The 17,872-nt window shown below is 30.0% G+C and overlaps 1 protein-coding gene across 2 annotated transcripts in view; it reads right to left on the bottom strand.

Moving 5' to 3' along the window:
• LOC123300986 (alpha-tocopherol transfer protein-like) overlaps window positions 1-17,872 on the bottom strand; it is a 106,206-nt gene that overhangs the window by 25,678 nt on the left and 62,656 nt on the right. The window contains exon 1 of one of the 2 annotated variants that reach the window (XM_044883686.1): window positions 230-279. The exons of the other annotated variant lie outside the window; for it this stretch is intronic. The gene's annotated coding sequence lies outside the window, so the exon portion shown is untranslated. Of the gene's footprint in view, window positions 1-229; window positions 280-17,872 lie in introns of those variants that run through there. 2 annotated transcript variants of the gene reach the window in all.

Here is a 17,872-nt window from a genome sequence, read left to right as displayed (position 1 = left end):
TAGTTGAAAAGAATTCAGATTTTCATTGCAGAAACTTTCAAAAAGAAATGTCATTTTCAATATTTTAGATTTTCTTTGTATATAAAAGAACAATCATGATGAGTTATAAAAATAATTTAATACAACAGAAAATATTTATATCTAAACTTTTCTAGACTGTACTGAAACTTTCTTTTAAAATTCGACGAACTTACAAAAAACACAAAAAAATAATAAATTCTGCACTCACTTGATTCTAATTTTTAAAATAAAAATCAAATTTCACTACAAAAAAACACTTTTGAATATAAATTATCCAAAATATAAACTTTTGAGATGAATTTTGTTCCAATAAATGAAATATTCTTCAATCAATCGTAAAAATTTTCAAAATTTCAATAAAACAATTATTGTTATTGAACTATGAAATTGATTTTCAACAATGAAGATTTTTTTGTAAACTTTCTACGATTGATTGATTATCACGCAAACAACACACGCTAACTAAACTATGGTTAAGCGGTGCGCGATGCAATGTTTACTCATTTATTGAACAGAATTCATTGATATTAAAAATGAAATGTTTAGATGTGATATACTCATACAATCATACAGGTAACCAAGTAAAAAAAAAACCTTCTCTATCATTTTACTCAGTGAGTATGTTTATTTGTGTGTTAATTACAAAGTTACTTTGATATAATTGGTAAATGTAAATGTATATACTTATAATACGCGTATGTGAAAATGATATTTAAATTTTATATTAATTTATTGTAATCAAAGTCCGAAATTTGTTTAAGTAAACAAATGTAGTATTGATCCATTTTTATACCATGCATATATGTAATATGCAAGGTATACTAAGTTTAGTCCCAAGTTTGTAACGCTTAAAAATATTGATGCTATGAAAAAAATTTTGGTATAGGTGTTCATAAAATCACCTAATTAGTCCATTTCCGCTTGTCCGTCCGTCCGTTTGTGGACACGATAACTCAAAAACGAAAAAAGATATCAAGCTGAAATTTTTACAGCGTACTCACGACGTAAAAAGTGAGGTCGAGTTCGTAAATGAGCAACATTGGGTCTTGACCTATGGGTCCGTAGGACCATCTTGTAAACCGTTAGAGATAGAACAAAAGTTTAAATGTAAAAAATGTTCCTTATCAAAAAATAAACAACTTTTGTTTGAAACATTTTTTCGTAAACATCACTGTTTACCCGTGAGGGCGCAAATTATTCGTAAATTGTATAGTATGTATTATATAAATTGTATATGTATGTGCAGTGTGATAGAGTTATCAACACTATTTATGCATGGTATTTCAACAATTAACTCAGTCAATTGTTTGTTTTCACAAGTTGCTAATATGTTATTCTATAACAACTGAAAACACACAATTGATGGTTATTAATTGTTAAAATACCCTGTATATAGTTAGTGTTGAATGTCGTTGTCGTGTACTACTTTTAATAAATTAGTAGGGTTTAAAACACCAAAGTAATTACAGCGGGCTTCGGCCGCCATTTGTTTTGAACTTGAAGTTACCTGCAAATTTTCAACTCCCTATCTATTTTAGTTTTGGAGAAAATGGTTACGAAAGTTTTGTAATAATATCCGCCCTAATGGATTACAAGTCAACCATACTAGCTCAGTTGGTTAAGGCGAAACCAATTCCGTTCCCGTTATGCCTAGTAATAGTTGTGCTGGGCTGGTATAGTGCATGGTATACGCATGAAGGATTTGCACTCAGCCTTTGAAAATAATTGAGTATCCAATATAACCTAACCTTACCTATTGGCTTACAAGATGAGCCCTGTGGATTTAAAATTCAATTGACCATGTTGCTCATTTACAAAACTAATTTTTTACGTCCTGAGCACGCGATAAAAATGTTAGCTTGATATCATTTTTCCTTTTTTATTATCATGTTGACGGACTGGACTAATGAACTAATTAGGTGATTTTATGAACACCTATACTCTATTTCTAAGCGTTACAAACTTGGGGCTAAAATTAATAAACTTTGATATATATATATATTTCATACATAAAGGGTATAAAAGGGAAATACCCAGTGTTCTATTATCGTTCTCAATCCCATGATGTGTTTAATATGCTACAAAATAGGTTTATGGTGGAAGCGACTTGAAAAATATATAAAATATAATACAAACATGGTGGAAAGTCTTGAAAATACAATTAATTATTTATCTTAAATTAGTTTTAAAAAAATATTAAAGCTCCTGCTGCTATTTATTTTACGTCCTCACTTTTTACGTCCTGAGTGCGCTGCAAAAATTTCAACTTGATATCATTTTTTTTTAAGTTCTCGCGTTGACTGACGGACGGACGAATGGACCGACGGACAATAGAAAATGGACTATTTAGATGATTTTATGAATACCTGTACCCAAATTTTTTTCGTAGCTTCCATATTTTTATGCGTTACTAACTTGGGACTAAACTTAATATACTATGTATATTTCATATATACATGGTATAAAAAGATGCCCATGTAATAGTAATTTTAAGCACCATGGCATCAGTTTTTCGCAGTACAAATAAGTACCAATGAGAATTACATAAATACAACACAGAATTAATACTGAAGTTACCGGAAGTTAAAAAAATTTTTGATCTCCTGCCAATTTCCGAAGCTCAACGTGATTCATTTCAGTACGGCAATTATGTAATTCGCTTCGAATACTTATACAGAGTTAGTATCCAGCAACGCCTTATATATTTGCTTCCAATATTAAGATTGTTGCCGTTAAATTCAGTTTTAATTAAGGTGATCTAAGGAAACAGTTTAAAAAAAATTAAATACCTTATAGTTTGTTGATATTTAGAGATGAAGAAAATTCTCAAGACATTCCTAAAGAATACTATATATTGAGATCATTATTTGCCATCGTAAAGGAAATCTCGTGTATGATGAAATTTCATGGACTGAGATTATTACATTTTTACACAAGGTATAACATAACAATGTATTTAATATTCATTAAAAAAATTAAAACCATGCCACGTATTACGAGGAGTACGTGTTTCAATTCTTTTATCCACAATATAATTAAGTGAATGACGTCAATGATTGGGGTATCGATTACAAATCAACCATGAAATGTTTTTTGTATCTGAAAGTTGATATTTAAATCATTGAGAATTTTGATCATCTGTATCAATAATAAAATCGCACATGTTTCATATTTTATCACACATGTTTTCTATAATCAATCCCAATCCATAGCCTTATCTCTATCTCTATATGTTATAAATGCGATAGTAAGTATGTTTGTTTGTTACGCTTTCACGCTAAAACTAGCAAATGGTTTTTAATGAAACTGTACAGCAATATAGCTGATTTATCAGAATAACACATAAACTATAATTTATAAAGATATATTAATAAAAAAAAATTAAAAATTAATTTAATTTGACATTTACATAAATTACAGATTTCTGTAAAAGTAGTCATTTGACATTACAATAAATACCGATTTCTGTAAAAAAAATCAATATAATATATTTCTAGGCCATCTTCTCTGATATACTCAATAAATAATTACTACTGTTATACATTTAAAAAAAATAGAAAACCATACATATATTTTACCTGTGTAAAACAATCCTTACCTACTATTATTTCGAGTGTTATAGAAAGGGGATAAGCGAGAGCAATCTTTATCAATCTTTATTTTTAAACCCGGCGAAGCGGGTGGGTATCACTCTAGTATATTATAAATGTCAAAGTAAGACTGTTTGCTTGTTTGTTTGTGACGCTTTCGCGGAAAAATACTGAATGGATTTGATTGAAACTCTACAATAATATAGCTCAAACATCAGACTAACACATGAGCTATAATTTATAAATATATATGTTATTATTATCCGACTAACACATGAGCTATTATATATATATATGTAAGTTATTAATTTATTGAATAAATAACGAGATTGTATTTAATCCTGAAAGGAATATATTGACAAAATTATATAAAGGAATTACACTAAATTTACAAACAAAAACATACCTGAAAGGAATAAATTAAATTACAACGTTATTTAATAGAATGTCCACTAATAAACGTTTATGATTCTAACACAATATAAATTATAAAAATCTTTAGTTCAGGTATGTCAATTGAAACAAAAGTAAACAATTATATCACTATGGAAGTGATAATAATTTACACCTTCCCCCCCGAAGTCATTTTTTGCGAAGTAAAAGGTGACAGCTTACTGCTATGAAAATAATTTGATTCACTTCTTTTCTTGCCACAATCAACTTCATAAAACGAAGATGAAATCCGGCTTAATATTTTAAAAGGCCCAAGGCGAACTTTGTCCATTTTATTGCGATTTAATTTGTTCCCATTCTCTACGTACACAAGATCTCCAATTTCAAATTGAAAAGTTGTTCGATTTTTGTCAACTCTTTTTTTATTTTCCATAAAACTTCTGGATGAATTAATGAAAGCTTGCTGGCGGTCTTCAGCTAAATCACTAGGTGGTTCATATATTGGCGAAATGTTTGATTTCTTGCCTAGGAGCAGATATTGTGGCTCATAGTTAGTAGAGCTATGAATCGTTGAGTTATAATTTTCAACACATTCAGCAGCAATCGTAGGCCATGCTCGTTTATCTCCATCAATAATTTTACACCTAATTCTATTAACTAGAGTTTGATTTAAACGTTCGTTGAGACCATTTGAACTTGCACAATCTATGCTTGTAAAAACAAGTTGGATACCTCTTCTATTTAGGTAATTTTTGAGTTCTACGGAATTTAGTCCAGTATATTGATCGGCAAGAATCAACTTTATTTTATTATTTTTAGCGATCGGATGTATAAGATTTATAAAATCTTTTGCGCATTGGCTTTTTGTAGTAGAAATCCAAGCATACCTGCTAAAATGATCCACTAGTATGTGCATAAATTTCTTTATAGACTTATTTCCGGCAAAACCACCCACTGTATCTATGGACAATATTTCATAGGGTTCTGTTGCAGGTCCAATTCTTGACAATTTTCCAATCAATCTTCCTCGGCGAGTTTTACTTTGCCTACATGTCACACAGCCTTTACAAAAGTCAATGATAAGTTTATCTAAATTTTTGAAATAGTAGTGTTGTCGTATTTTGTTTCTCATTTGTGCAACACCAATGTGACCATAGTGATTGTGCAACTTGTTAATTATTTCAAGGCCTAACTTTTCCGATACAAAAATCCGCTTTCTTCCTTTTAACATCTTAAATATAATATCGTGTCTACGCTCAGTTCCCTTTGCAGTTGTAAGTTCTCTTTGATTTTCATATTGATCCCTCTTTATTTCAGACAATTCTATTAAATTGACCACTTGAATGACATCTTCATTTTCGAAATATTCTAAAACTGGTTGCCGTGATAGTAAATCAGCGATAATATTTTCTTTCCCTTTTTTATATATTATCTGGAAATTAAATTGTGACAAGTAGTGGACCAGATCGCCAAGAATCTCATCAGTTCGTGACTTTGTTCTTAAATTTTCCAATGGTTTATGGTCACTACAAACGAAAAACTTTCGTCCAATAAGATAGTATTTCCAGTATTTAATGGCTTCTTTTATCGCCTTGCATTCTAAATGAATCGTTTCCATTTTCTTTTCTCTTTCTGACAGTTTTCTAGAAAAATAAGCTACAGGGTGTAATAGACCATCTGACTGTGGTTGCCTCAAAGTCGCTCCAAGTCCTTTTTGACTAGCGTCTGTGTCAATGTAAACATCTTTTTCGACATCATAAATTGATAAAATTGGACGGGAACACAGATATTCTTTGATCATGGAGAAGCTGCGTTCACATTCTTCCGTCCAAATAAATTCAGTATTTTTTTTCAGCAATCTGTGAAGGGGCTCAAATTTTTGAGCACTATGATCGATATATTTTATAAAGTAATTTATTGTTCCTAGAACACTTCGAACCCCAGATTTATCTGTAGGTCTTTTCAAATTTTTTATTGCCTTTAAATTTTCTTGTGCTGGTGATATTTTATTTTCTTCAATGTAGTGGCCAAGATACTTAACCGATTGGGCTGCAAATTTACACTTTTCGAGCTTTAATTTAAATCCTTCTTCTCCTATTACTTCAAGAAATCTTGAGATATGTTGCATGTGATCTTTCCAATTGCGTGAGAAAATAAGACAGTCATCCATGTAGTTGACGCAAAACTCATCTAGGTTATTTCGTCTTATAATATTTGAAAGTATGCGTTGAAAGATTGCAGGAGCATTTTTCAATCCAAAAGGTAATACTTTGAACATAAATTTCCCGTACTTTGTAACGAAAGAAGTTTTCTCACGGTCCTTTTCTTTTAACCTAATACACCAAAAAGCGGAGTTTATATCAACAACAGTAAAGTATTTACATTTCGAAACTTTTTCCGTTATATCATTTATTGTTGGAAATGGGTAGCACTCTGGGATAGTTATTTTATTTAAGTTTCTAAAATCGATGCAAAGCCTTGATTTTCTTCCATCTTCTTTTTTATATGCGAGTGTTACCGGTGATGCGAACGGTGAATCAGATTCCTCTATTAGATCGGATGCTAGTAACTTCTGTACTTGATCTTTGATTTCACGTTCATCTGGTATAGAACATTTATAAGGGCGGGCCGTAACATATTCATCTCTCATTAACTTTATTTCGGCCTCTCTAGACTTTACTTTACCGACATCAAATTTATTTTTGGCAAAAATTTTCTTGTGATTTTCAATAATATTTAAAAGTTCTACTTTTTTTTCATATCCATCTATGTGATCTAATTTAGGTTTGAACTGATTTTCATTAGTTTCTTCTTGATGGTAAATTCTAATATTTTCAGTGTTTTTCTCTTCTTTTTCATTTTCATTGATTTTACCTTCTTTATTAAAATTTTTAACATCTTTATTATCTTCTTTCTTTACATCTCTATTATCTTCTCTCTTTACATCTCTATTATCTTCTTTATTGACATCTTTATTATCTTCTTTCTTTACATCTATATTATCTTCTTTCTTTACATTTTCTTTATCTTCTTTATTTTCATTTGTAATTATTTTGTTAGAAATTTCACAAGATTTCTTCTGATTTTGATTACTTCTTATTTGGAGCATCTCATCATTTTTAGGTTTTTGGTATATGTTTAAATTCTCGTCTTGAATTAGTTTAAATTTTTTAATAGCATCTAAACCTAGTAACAGGTCATAAGAAAATTCTGAATTTTTAACTACAAAAGTATTCAAATTGTTTGTAATATTTCCAATTTTAAGCTTTATGTTTGCCCGGGCCGAACTAAAATTGAAACCATTAATTGTCTTGAATGCAGTGTTATGCTTTAACAAACTTGTTTTTAATACATCTACAACTCTTTGATTAATTAGACTCACGTTAGATCCTGAGTCATACACTGCTTTTATTTTCATTTTATCATCAATAATTACGTTTACATGAATTAATGGAATCAATTTATCCGGGCTCTCTAGTTTAAAGAATTTCGGTCAATTTCCATTTTCATCATTTCAGCCTCATTTTCTGAATCAGATTTCGTTTCAATTAAATTAGATTCTTTTTTCTGAGCGTACAGTATTTTATTTCGGCATTCGTTAGAGGGATGAAATCGATTTTTCCAACCAAGAGCTTCACACATGTAGCATGGGTTTTTCAAGGGTATATCAATTTGTTTCTTTTTAGTCGATTCTCCTAATTTTGTTTTTTCATGCCGATTATCATATGGTTTATTTTCTTTCGAACGTTTATTATATTGACCATCTAGCTTTCGGAGTTCATCGTATAATTTTTTTATAGTGTTAATGTCTTCGCGATCTAGCTCATCTTGAACTTGAGATGGTAAACCCATTACAATCAAGTTTATTCTGGAACTCATAGTACTATCACTTTCTACTTCTAAACATAAATTTTCTTTTGTTAAAGCGTAATCGATCAATGAGCCGCCTAAGTATTTATAGGTATATGCTTTCCTGACAGCTGTCCAACCTTTGTCAATAAAAATGGAAAAAAATGAATTTCGCCATTCAGACCAATTAGTTAGACCAAATTTTTTCAAATTTCCTTCATACCAGTGTTTGGCCGATCCAGCGACAAAAAATCGTAAAGCTTCAATCATCTGGGTACCACTTTTTATTTTATTTCGGTCACATTCACTTTCAAATTTAGAAAACCACTCAGAAGGGTTTTGTGTTTTGTCATATTTATCAAGAACAAACTTCTTTTCTATATTTTGCAATTTTATCTCATCTTTGTCATTTAATTTTAATTCTAATTCCTTGATTCTTTTAATTAAAAAATTTTCTTCTTGGAGTTTTTCACTCACATCAAAAAAAACTACAGATTCCTGTAACGGATAGTTTTTGTAGCTAAGGTTTCCATCTTCATCAAAATATTCTTTTTTCAAATCCTCATCTAATTTAATGCCAATTTTTCGGAAACCATTAATCGGTTTAATAGCAGCAATTGCACTTTTAATGGTGGTTTTTGATGATAATACCTTATGTTCATATAAATTTTTATGTTCATCTGGTAAGCTAAACCATAACCGCTTATCTTCGGATAGTCCAGCTAATTCAAAATATTCATCGCTTCTTCTTATTAAGTGGACAAACAATTTTTCCATCTTAAATGATTGTAATTTAATTTGTAAGTTATTAATTTATTGAATAAATAACGAGATTGTATTTAATCCTGAAAGGAATATATTGACAAAATTATATAAAGGAATTACACTAAATTTACAAACAAAAACATACCTGAAAGGAATAAATTAAATTACAACGTTATTTAATAGAATGTCCACTAATAAACGTTTATGATTCTAACACAATATAAATTATAAAAATCTTTAGTTCAGGTATGTCAATTGAAACAAAAGTAAACAATTATATCACTATGGAAGTGATAATAATTTACATATATATATATATATATATATATATATATATATATATATATATATATATATATATATATATATATATATATATATAATAGCGCATGTGTTAGTCTGATGTTTGAGCTTTATTATTGTAGAGTTTCATCAGATCTATTCAGTAGTTTTTGCGTGTATTTGTGGTTTTCTCTAGACGTTTAGTCTTCGAAATAAAAATTCTTTCTAAAAACTAAAAAGGCAATATTCGATTTTAAGAAAAATGGGTTATATTTTCAATCTCTGAAGGAATTTGCTTAGCTAACGTAGCTCCTGCCCTAAGAATTATTTGTTAATTTTTAGACACAGAAAACACGAATCGCCTTAATTGATGATCTAGTCTGTTTGAGCATAGCATAAACAAATGCATCTATATTTATAGATGCAATTCATCATGAAACGATAATAACCTCTCATTATGAAAATAAACACAAAATATAATTCCATGCATTTACAATAATACCGAAAACTATTAATAACTTCGATTAATTCAAAACACAAAATAAATTTCATAAAAATAAATTCTTTCAAATTTTTTATTTTTTTAAATGTGCAATAAAAAAATAAAAACTTAAATAAATAATTAACGCCAAAAATAAATTGACATTTCTATTTTCTCATCAACAGTATTTTTAGTCACAATTTTAGTATCTAATTATGTGGTTATGTACTTTTTTAATTGTTTATAAGCAGGTAAATAAAAATGGTAAATGGTAAATATATGGAAAATAAATAAATAAATAAATATTTTTAATTACCTGAACTAAGTAAATAATTTTAAACACTTTGTTTAATTATTATATGGCTAGTGACCCTTAAAATTTAATAAGTAATATAATTAAATGTAATTTAAAAAAATTATTAGAATTTATCAAAATAATATTAACAAAATTTATTCTAGTTTTTGTGGATGAATCTTTGAACTGTTTCATATGTTTTAATGTTTATTTTAATTTCTTATTGAAAGTAAAATTTTAAAAGTTGTTTTAAATGATCAAATGTAAATTTATAAAGCTATGTTAAAACGAAAAATTATTTATTCATTAAATAATAATTATTGTTAGTCTTAATTAATTAATCAAATATTATTCTATTTTTTATGAAGTGTTCTTATCTTTTGAATTGCATGGTAATGTAGTATACAAAACAACTTAAAAAACATGAATTAAAATTTATTAAGGGGACTTATAACCTTGGTGAGGAGCAAAAAAACCGAAACTTTGAATTTAAATTACAAAAAATAAATTATATAATAGCTATAAATATACAGTCTTCCTTATTATTAAATATATTATATTATTATACCATGCATATATGTAATATACTACGGTATACTAAGTTTAGTCCCAAGTTTGTAAAGCTTAAAAATATTGATGCTAAGCAACAAATTTTGGTATAGTTGTTCATATTATCACCTAATTAGTCCATTTCCGGTTGTCTGTCTGTCCGTCTATCATCACGATTACTCAAAAACGAAAAAAGATATCAAGCTGAATTTTTATAGCGTGCTTAGGACGTAAAAAGTGAGGTCGAGTTCGTAAATGAGCAACATAGGTCAATTGGGTCTTGAGTCCGTAGGAAGCATCTTGTAAACCGTTAGAGATAGAACAAAAGTTTAAATGTAAAAAATATTTCTTACAAAAAAATAACCAACTTTTGTTTGAATAATTTTTTCGTAAATATCACTTTTTTCCCGTGAGGACGCAAATACGGCGTAAATTGTATAGTATGTAATTATGTGAATATCAATTATGTATGTGTGTGTAATGTGAATCATCAACACTGTATATGCATGTTATTTCAACAGTTAACTCAGTCAACTGTTTGTTTTCACATGTTAAATATATATTTTCAATAAGATTATAAAAAAACATTTTTGACCGACTTTGTCATCATATTTTCCCTGTAGCATATCCCGAACTAGATAACTAGAACAAAATCAATAAAAACGACCTTAAATAAAAAAAAAAAAATACAAAAAAAATCGATAAACTTAACATTGAGTTATCAGGGCAACCAACAATTTAAAAAAACGTGAAGCTGAGAAAAATGCAATTAAAGAAAAAGAAACCCGATGGTATATATGCAATATAAATAAAGGTACGAATGACTCAAAAACATTTTTGCTGTTGAAATTTTAGGGTAATATTCTAAAGGTTTTACGGTCTCCTTAATTAATCAAAGAAACTGCTTTAATAATTAAAATAATTAAATTTGATACATTATATTAAATTAATTCACACTCTTGTGAAATATGACTCCAATTTAGTAGAACTACGCAACAAATTTATCAAACATTTTAAAAATATGACTCAAATTTAGTAAAATTACGCACTTGGTTTGTTAAAATTGGTTTAAGATTGAGTATGATCAAGAAAACCCATCAAATAGAAGTCTATTTCAGTCATCTATAAAAATTAGTCTACATAAAAAACCACCATATAAGGAATATAGACGAACTTGAACAGAAGATTTTACAGTTTTTGTGAATTATTATTCAAAAAATAATAATTCGATTGCGATTTCGAAATTTTTCATGCAGAATCTTAACACAAAAATGAATTTCCCAAAACTTGCTCAAAAATTTTATATTTCACTTAAAAAACTTTTTAAAGAAAGCTTTGAGTTAATCAGAGAATTTTCATATAAAGATTGTGTCCTCCATCTTTAACAAGCAAAATAATGTTAACTGTGAGATCCCGAAGTTACAGAATTTTCGGTCCACTAGATCACGAAATAATAGCCTGCAAAGTGCGGGATTTTGAGGATCAAAGGTTGTAGGAGAGTTGAAAGGAATGTTTTAAGTAAAAAAATAAAAGAAATATCACCACGTCGTTTTCGAGATTTTAATTTAACGTAAATTGTTCAAAATTTGGATCTTACTTATTATCTCGTTAATAGGAGGGCCTCTTGTTAACCTGTGAAAAAAAATTCTTTCGAAAAGTGGGTTTAGCACAGTTGCATCATAAGAACTGCAAATACCGTAAAATTAACAAATATAAAACAGTTATAATATAATACCTACATTATAAAACAAACAAGTGAAAAAAAAATTGACTGAGTTAATTGCTGAAATACCATGTATAGACAGCGTTGATGACGCAATCGTTTGTTTTTGAGTCAAGTAAGTAAAGAAAGATATCCACTCTTAGATAGCTACACATTCATAACTGATATTCCCATATAATATATACTATAAAATTTGCACCTAATTTGCACCCTCACGAGAAAGAAGTGGTTTTTCCAAAAAAAAAATGTTTCAAACAAAATTTGTTAATTTTTTTATAAGGAACATTTTTTACATTTAAACTTTTGTTCTATCTCTAACGGTTTACAAGATGGGTCCTACGGACCCAAGACCCAATTGACCTATGTTGCTCATTTACGAGCTTGACCTCACTTTTACGTCCTAAGCACGCTATAAAAATATCAGCCGTATATCTCTTTTCGTTTTTGAGTTATCGTGATGAAAGACGGCAGACAGACAGACAGACAGGCAACCGGAAATGAAGTAATTAGGTAGTTTTATGAACACCTATACTAAAATTTTGTTCATAGTATGAATATTTTTAAGCGTTACAAACTGGGACTAGACTTAGTATACCTTGGTATTTTCATATATACATGGTATAAAAATTGACTGATTTATTTGTTAAAATACATTGTATAGAAAGTGTTGAATGTAAGTGCTTGCAATATTTTTTAATAAATTAGAACGGTTTAAAAACCAAACAATTATGGCAGCCTTACGGCCGAAATTTATCGAAAGTATTTTCTAACATTTTTCTTCTTTTTTCGAGAATCTTTCACAAGACCACTATAGTTGAAGCTACCTGTAAATTTTCAACTCCCAAACTTTTGCAGTTTTGAAACAAATGGGCACAAGAGTTTTGTCTTTACTGTTAACAGCGATGTTTACGAAAAATTGTTTCAAACAAATGTTCATTTTTTACATTCATAGAAATGTTCATTAAGAACATTTTTTACCTTTAAACATTTGTACTAATGGTTTACATGATCAATTGAACTATGTTACTCATTTACGAACTCCAGAGCACGGTATAAAAATTTCATATCGATACCTCTTTTCGTTTTTGAGACGGGCGGATGGACAAACGTACTACGTCTTCGCAGCGGATTGAATCTCCTCTACCGTACCAAAACGGTGTCCCCGGAGCGGTCTTTTGAGCTTGCTGAACAGCCAGAAGTCACACGGCGCCAGATTAGGTGAATACGGTGGTTGCGGAACGATATGGATTGACTTTTTGACGAAATGATCACGAATTATGAGTGCAGTATGGGATGGTGCATTATTGTGGTGTTAAAACCATGAATTGTCTATCCACAATTCAGACTTTTTTAGGCGGATAGCGTTACGCAAATGATGCATAACGTTCAAATAATATTCCTTGTTGATTGTTTGGACGGGCGGAAGGAATTCATAATGCACAACAAACACGCGCAGTTTAAATTCAAATGTCACCTTATTTTTTGGACACAGTATTATACCTAATTTTAATTGATTTTAATATAAATGAGCTAGTAGTGTTTAGGTAAGGTTAGTATTTGATAAAAGTTCGTCTACATATCTAATATGACAACCGATTTATATGAACTCTTTATAGCAAAAATTAAAAAATTCATATATGTTTCATTTTTGTTAAGGTACTAAAATGACCTTAACTGTTGTAGGCCTTGAGTGCGTTCAACGCACATAATTTTATCGCCTTAAATATTAATTTGTATGTAAAAATTCTACTTAAACCGGTTTATATCTCAACTAAAAATTTTTAATATTCTTTGTTACCATTTATTTTTAGACACTCTTACTTCAGAATCTTAATTATGTATCATGCTCAGTTCACATTTAAAATTTAATTACTGGCCTTGTTTTTCAAAATTTGATTTTAATAGTCACTTTTCAAAGGTTGCAGACCATCCGGGTTTGCATCCAACAATTAATAAAGGAAGCTAATAATGGAAAACAGAATTTATTCCTGTTTTAGATCAAACCATTCATAGACCACAAGCCCATGCAAAAAAATTTCGGGTAAAATGCCATCAAAAATCATATTGAAAAAGATCTTTTATGGAAAAGTCAGCATCAGCAAATATGTATGGCGTTGCTGGATTCTAACTGTGCATTAGTATTCGAAGCGAATTACATAAATGCTGTACAGAAATAAACAAGTAGGGCTTTGGAAATTGATGGGAAATCAAAAATTTTTTTAACTTTTGGTACTGTAATTACCAATTAATATTATTAAGTTTATTTATGTACGGCATTTATTTAATTGGCTTCGAATATCTATGCAGAGTTAGTATCCACCAACGCCGTACATATTTGGTAGTGTAAGAGTGAGACACCGAGGTGTGTGGCATTTATATTCTCACCTGTACTCACATGTATTGGGCAAAACTGACGCCATGGTTAAACTTACTTTTACATTAGGAGTATCTTTTTCAACATAATTCCTGGTGTGTCTTTTCACCCGAAAAATGTCAGTATGGGCTACCAAAATTTAAAGGTAAGTGAGAGATTAGGGAATAAGTTAAGCTTTAGGTATTAATTAATATGAAAATGCATTTTGCTCCGTGAGCCTGGTATTAGCGTGAATTTTGATAACAATAGGGTATTATCGTTAGTCAAAAATCAATTATGAAATTTGAAAAAAGTTAAAATTTATGTAAAAGTATACTTAAATATTCTGATTTCGAATCATAAAAGCACATTTTTCTTTTAAACTATTAAAATTAAAAATCGTAATTTTTAAACTGTATATCACGTGACCTAAAACGCGGGCAAGCCCTGCTGTGATGTCATATCGGTATGAGCCATAGACCATCAATTAGTTCAGTGTAGACAGCTGGGTATAATATATCCATTGATAATAAGTATTTATATTTATTATAATCAGATGTCTATGAATATATCTGTCAAACATATTTGTGTTATTTCGTATAATGATACCGATATTACGTCATCAAATTGGATGTCCGCGTTTTTGACAGTTTAAAAAAGGCTTCAAATTTAATTTAAGTTTTTGGCAAGAAAGCGTGTGTATTTTTCCGAAATAAATTTTTGATGGCTTTTTATTAGCAAAATCAACAATTTGAAGTACTTTTTCAAAAATAGTAGAATATCTAATTTTAAAAATTAACATATTGTGAAGCCAATCGAACTTATTCTAAGCTTATTATTTTTATAGAATTGCTTGTCGATGGCAAAATAAAATCTGTAGAGTTTTATATTTTGTTAAAACTACTTTTAGCCCCCATAATGAAAAGTTTTCTGCATACCAAGAGAAGCAATGTGACTGACCATAAAAAATATACCTCACCACCCACCGTCATTTTAAACCTATCTACAATTATAATGAGGTTTAGCCTCCGTTTTCAGATATTCATCTATAACAGAGGCCACCCACATCTTTAATCATTCAATCTTTATTTTATTTTAAACTTCATCCATATATACAATTAAACTTTTATGATGTGTGTGGAGTCGGTTACTTCGTTCTTGTCCAAAAGACGAAAGTGTGATCAATTTACCACCCCATTAATTATCAGCCAAACGAGAATATTCAATTGCGCTTTAACTCGCACGGCCATTGAGCTGGTTGATCGGCCGTGCGAAAATCTATCTGAAAATGACAAGCTATTGTTTTGTTAAAAAATTGTACAAATTTCATATTGTTAAACTTTATTTTATTTGCAAGCTGGTCGTAGCTGAGGTTACATTAAAATTTGCATTGAATTAAATTTTCAATAATTGCTCGATTCTAATGGTAAATCCAAATTATTTTCCCAATTTTTCAATAAAAACACGTTTGCAAAATTAAGAAAATCTTCGTTTTATTTCCAACTATTTACTTTACATCCCTTTAAACGTCGGAATCCAAATTCGATTATCAAAACTCGAAACAAAGAGGAAAAGGCATTAGTTACTAAAAACGTGTAATCATATAATATAGGCAATATAAAGTTTATTAATGTAAATCACATTGCTTGTATTGGAAGAGCATATCCTACATTTATAACGTGTAATAAGAGATTCTTGTTACAACTCTTATAGAGAGAAGACATAAATATTTAATTGTCGCCAACAATAACAAGAATTAATATTTTTATTAAAAATAAAATAAATTGATTAATCCAATATTAATATTATTGCATAATAGTTAAAATTTTTTGTTTGTTTGTTTGTGATATACCATTTTGTTTACAACTAACTGAGGTGAGTCGGATACTTTATATACATATATCTGTTTTTGTAATACTAAATTTGTTTTTACTATATTTTTTCCAAAAACTCGTGTCTTTTAGTACATTTAAATTAAATTAAAATTTTTATTGCGTATATTTAAAAATAAAACCAACTTCTTAGAGGTGGCTGAGGATGATCCTCCGCCAGACCCTTCTCGGAGGGGTCTGGATGACCCTCCTCCCAATCCCGATACTCCAGTAAATGTTAATAATAAACCCGATCTACCCAATATCTCTACAAAAGAAAAACCTGTCTACAAATATTCGATAAACTCACTTGGACCTTTCAAAGTATTTGTAGAGTCAAATGAAAAAAATATAGGAAGATTGCATCCGTTGGCAATTGGGCGCATATTGTTTAATAATAATGTACCCAACATTGTGAAAATAGAAAACTTGGGACGCAATAGGATTTGTATCCAATTTAACTCCCGTACAGCCGCTAACTCTTTCTTGGACAATCCCGTACTAAAAACTGAAAACCTTCGCGCCTATGTTCCTACCCACTGTGTCACTCGAGTGGGTGTTGTTAAAGACATCGATGAAAATATTGATGAACAAATTATTCTTGATAATATGAAAAACAACAAAAACATAAACATCCTAAAAGTTCATCGAATGTCAAGAAGAACAACATCCCCCGATGGCACACCATCCTATAAACCTTCCTCTACCATACAAGTAACCTTTGAAGGAAGAAATCTTCCCGATTATATTACCCTATTTTATTGTTCCCGTCCCGTAGAAATGTACACATTTCCCGTGACCCAATGTTACAATTGCTGTAGATTTGGGCACATTACCAAAAATTGTAAAAGCTCTCCACGATGTGCCAAATGTTCCGAAGACCACCAATCATTGAATTGCACTAAAGATGACAGCTTACCTAAAATATGCATTAGTTGCAATGGTGACCACTCTGCTACCTATAAGAACTGCCCAGAGTATAAAAGGCAAGTTGCCATCAAAAAAATTATGGCCTCAGATGGCTTAACATATTTTGAAGCCAGTGGTAAAGTACCTAAAATCTTAAGCAATGTAACCCTTCCTAATCCTATTAATGTGTCGTCTACCCCGCAACAATTTCCTTTGCTGTCGTATAATTCTTCTCCAATCGCCACAACGACTAGACAAACAATTCGACGGACGTACTCTAAGGCTACTACTTCACCAACTACCGCCCCTGTTCCTAAGAAACGAAAAGACTCCACTCCCCTTACAAACCCTATTGCGGCCCAAATTGATAATTTGTTGATTAACCCCAACGGTAGGTCGAATTCTCCCATATTTTATAGTTTTCCATCTACTTCTACTACCTTACCCTCCCCCAACGACCCATTTTTTTCTACACTAATCTCAGTTTTGAACTCTTTTGAATTAGACCCGACTATTAAAACAAACATTGTACAAACTATTATAAATAAAATCACTAATGGATCAGGTGTCCCAAGAACTCAAACTGCTTCAATGGAACATCCGAAGCATCAATCAAAATAAATCCAACCTGGCTCTCATTTTATTTACCTATCCCATTGATGTTGTATTGCTTAGTGAAACTTGGCTAAAACCAACCTCAACATCAAAAATTCGCGGATATCAAATTTTCCGGAATGATAGATATGATGGCTATGGTGGCACTGCGATTCTTGTAAGGAGGGGTGTTTCGG

This window comes from Chrysoperla carnea, chromosome 5, assembly GCF_905475395.1.
Source record: "Chrysoperla carnea chromosome 5, inChrCarn1.1, whole genome shotgun sequence".
Classification (NCBI taxonomy): domain Eukaryota; kingdom Metazoa; phylum Arthropoda; class Insecta; order Neuroptera; family Chrysopidae; genus Chrysoperla; species Chrysoperla carnea.
This window is presented reverse-complemented; position numbering and strand designations above follow the sequence as displayed.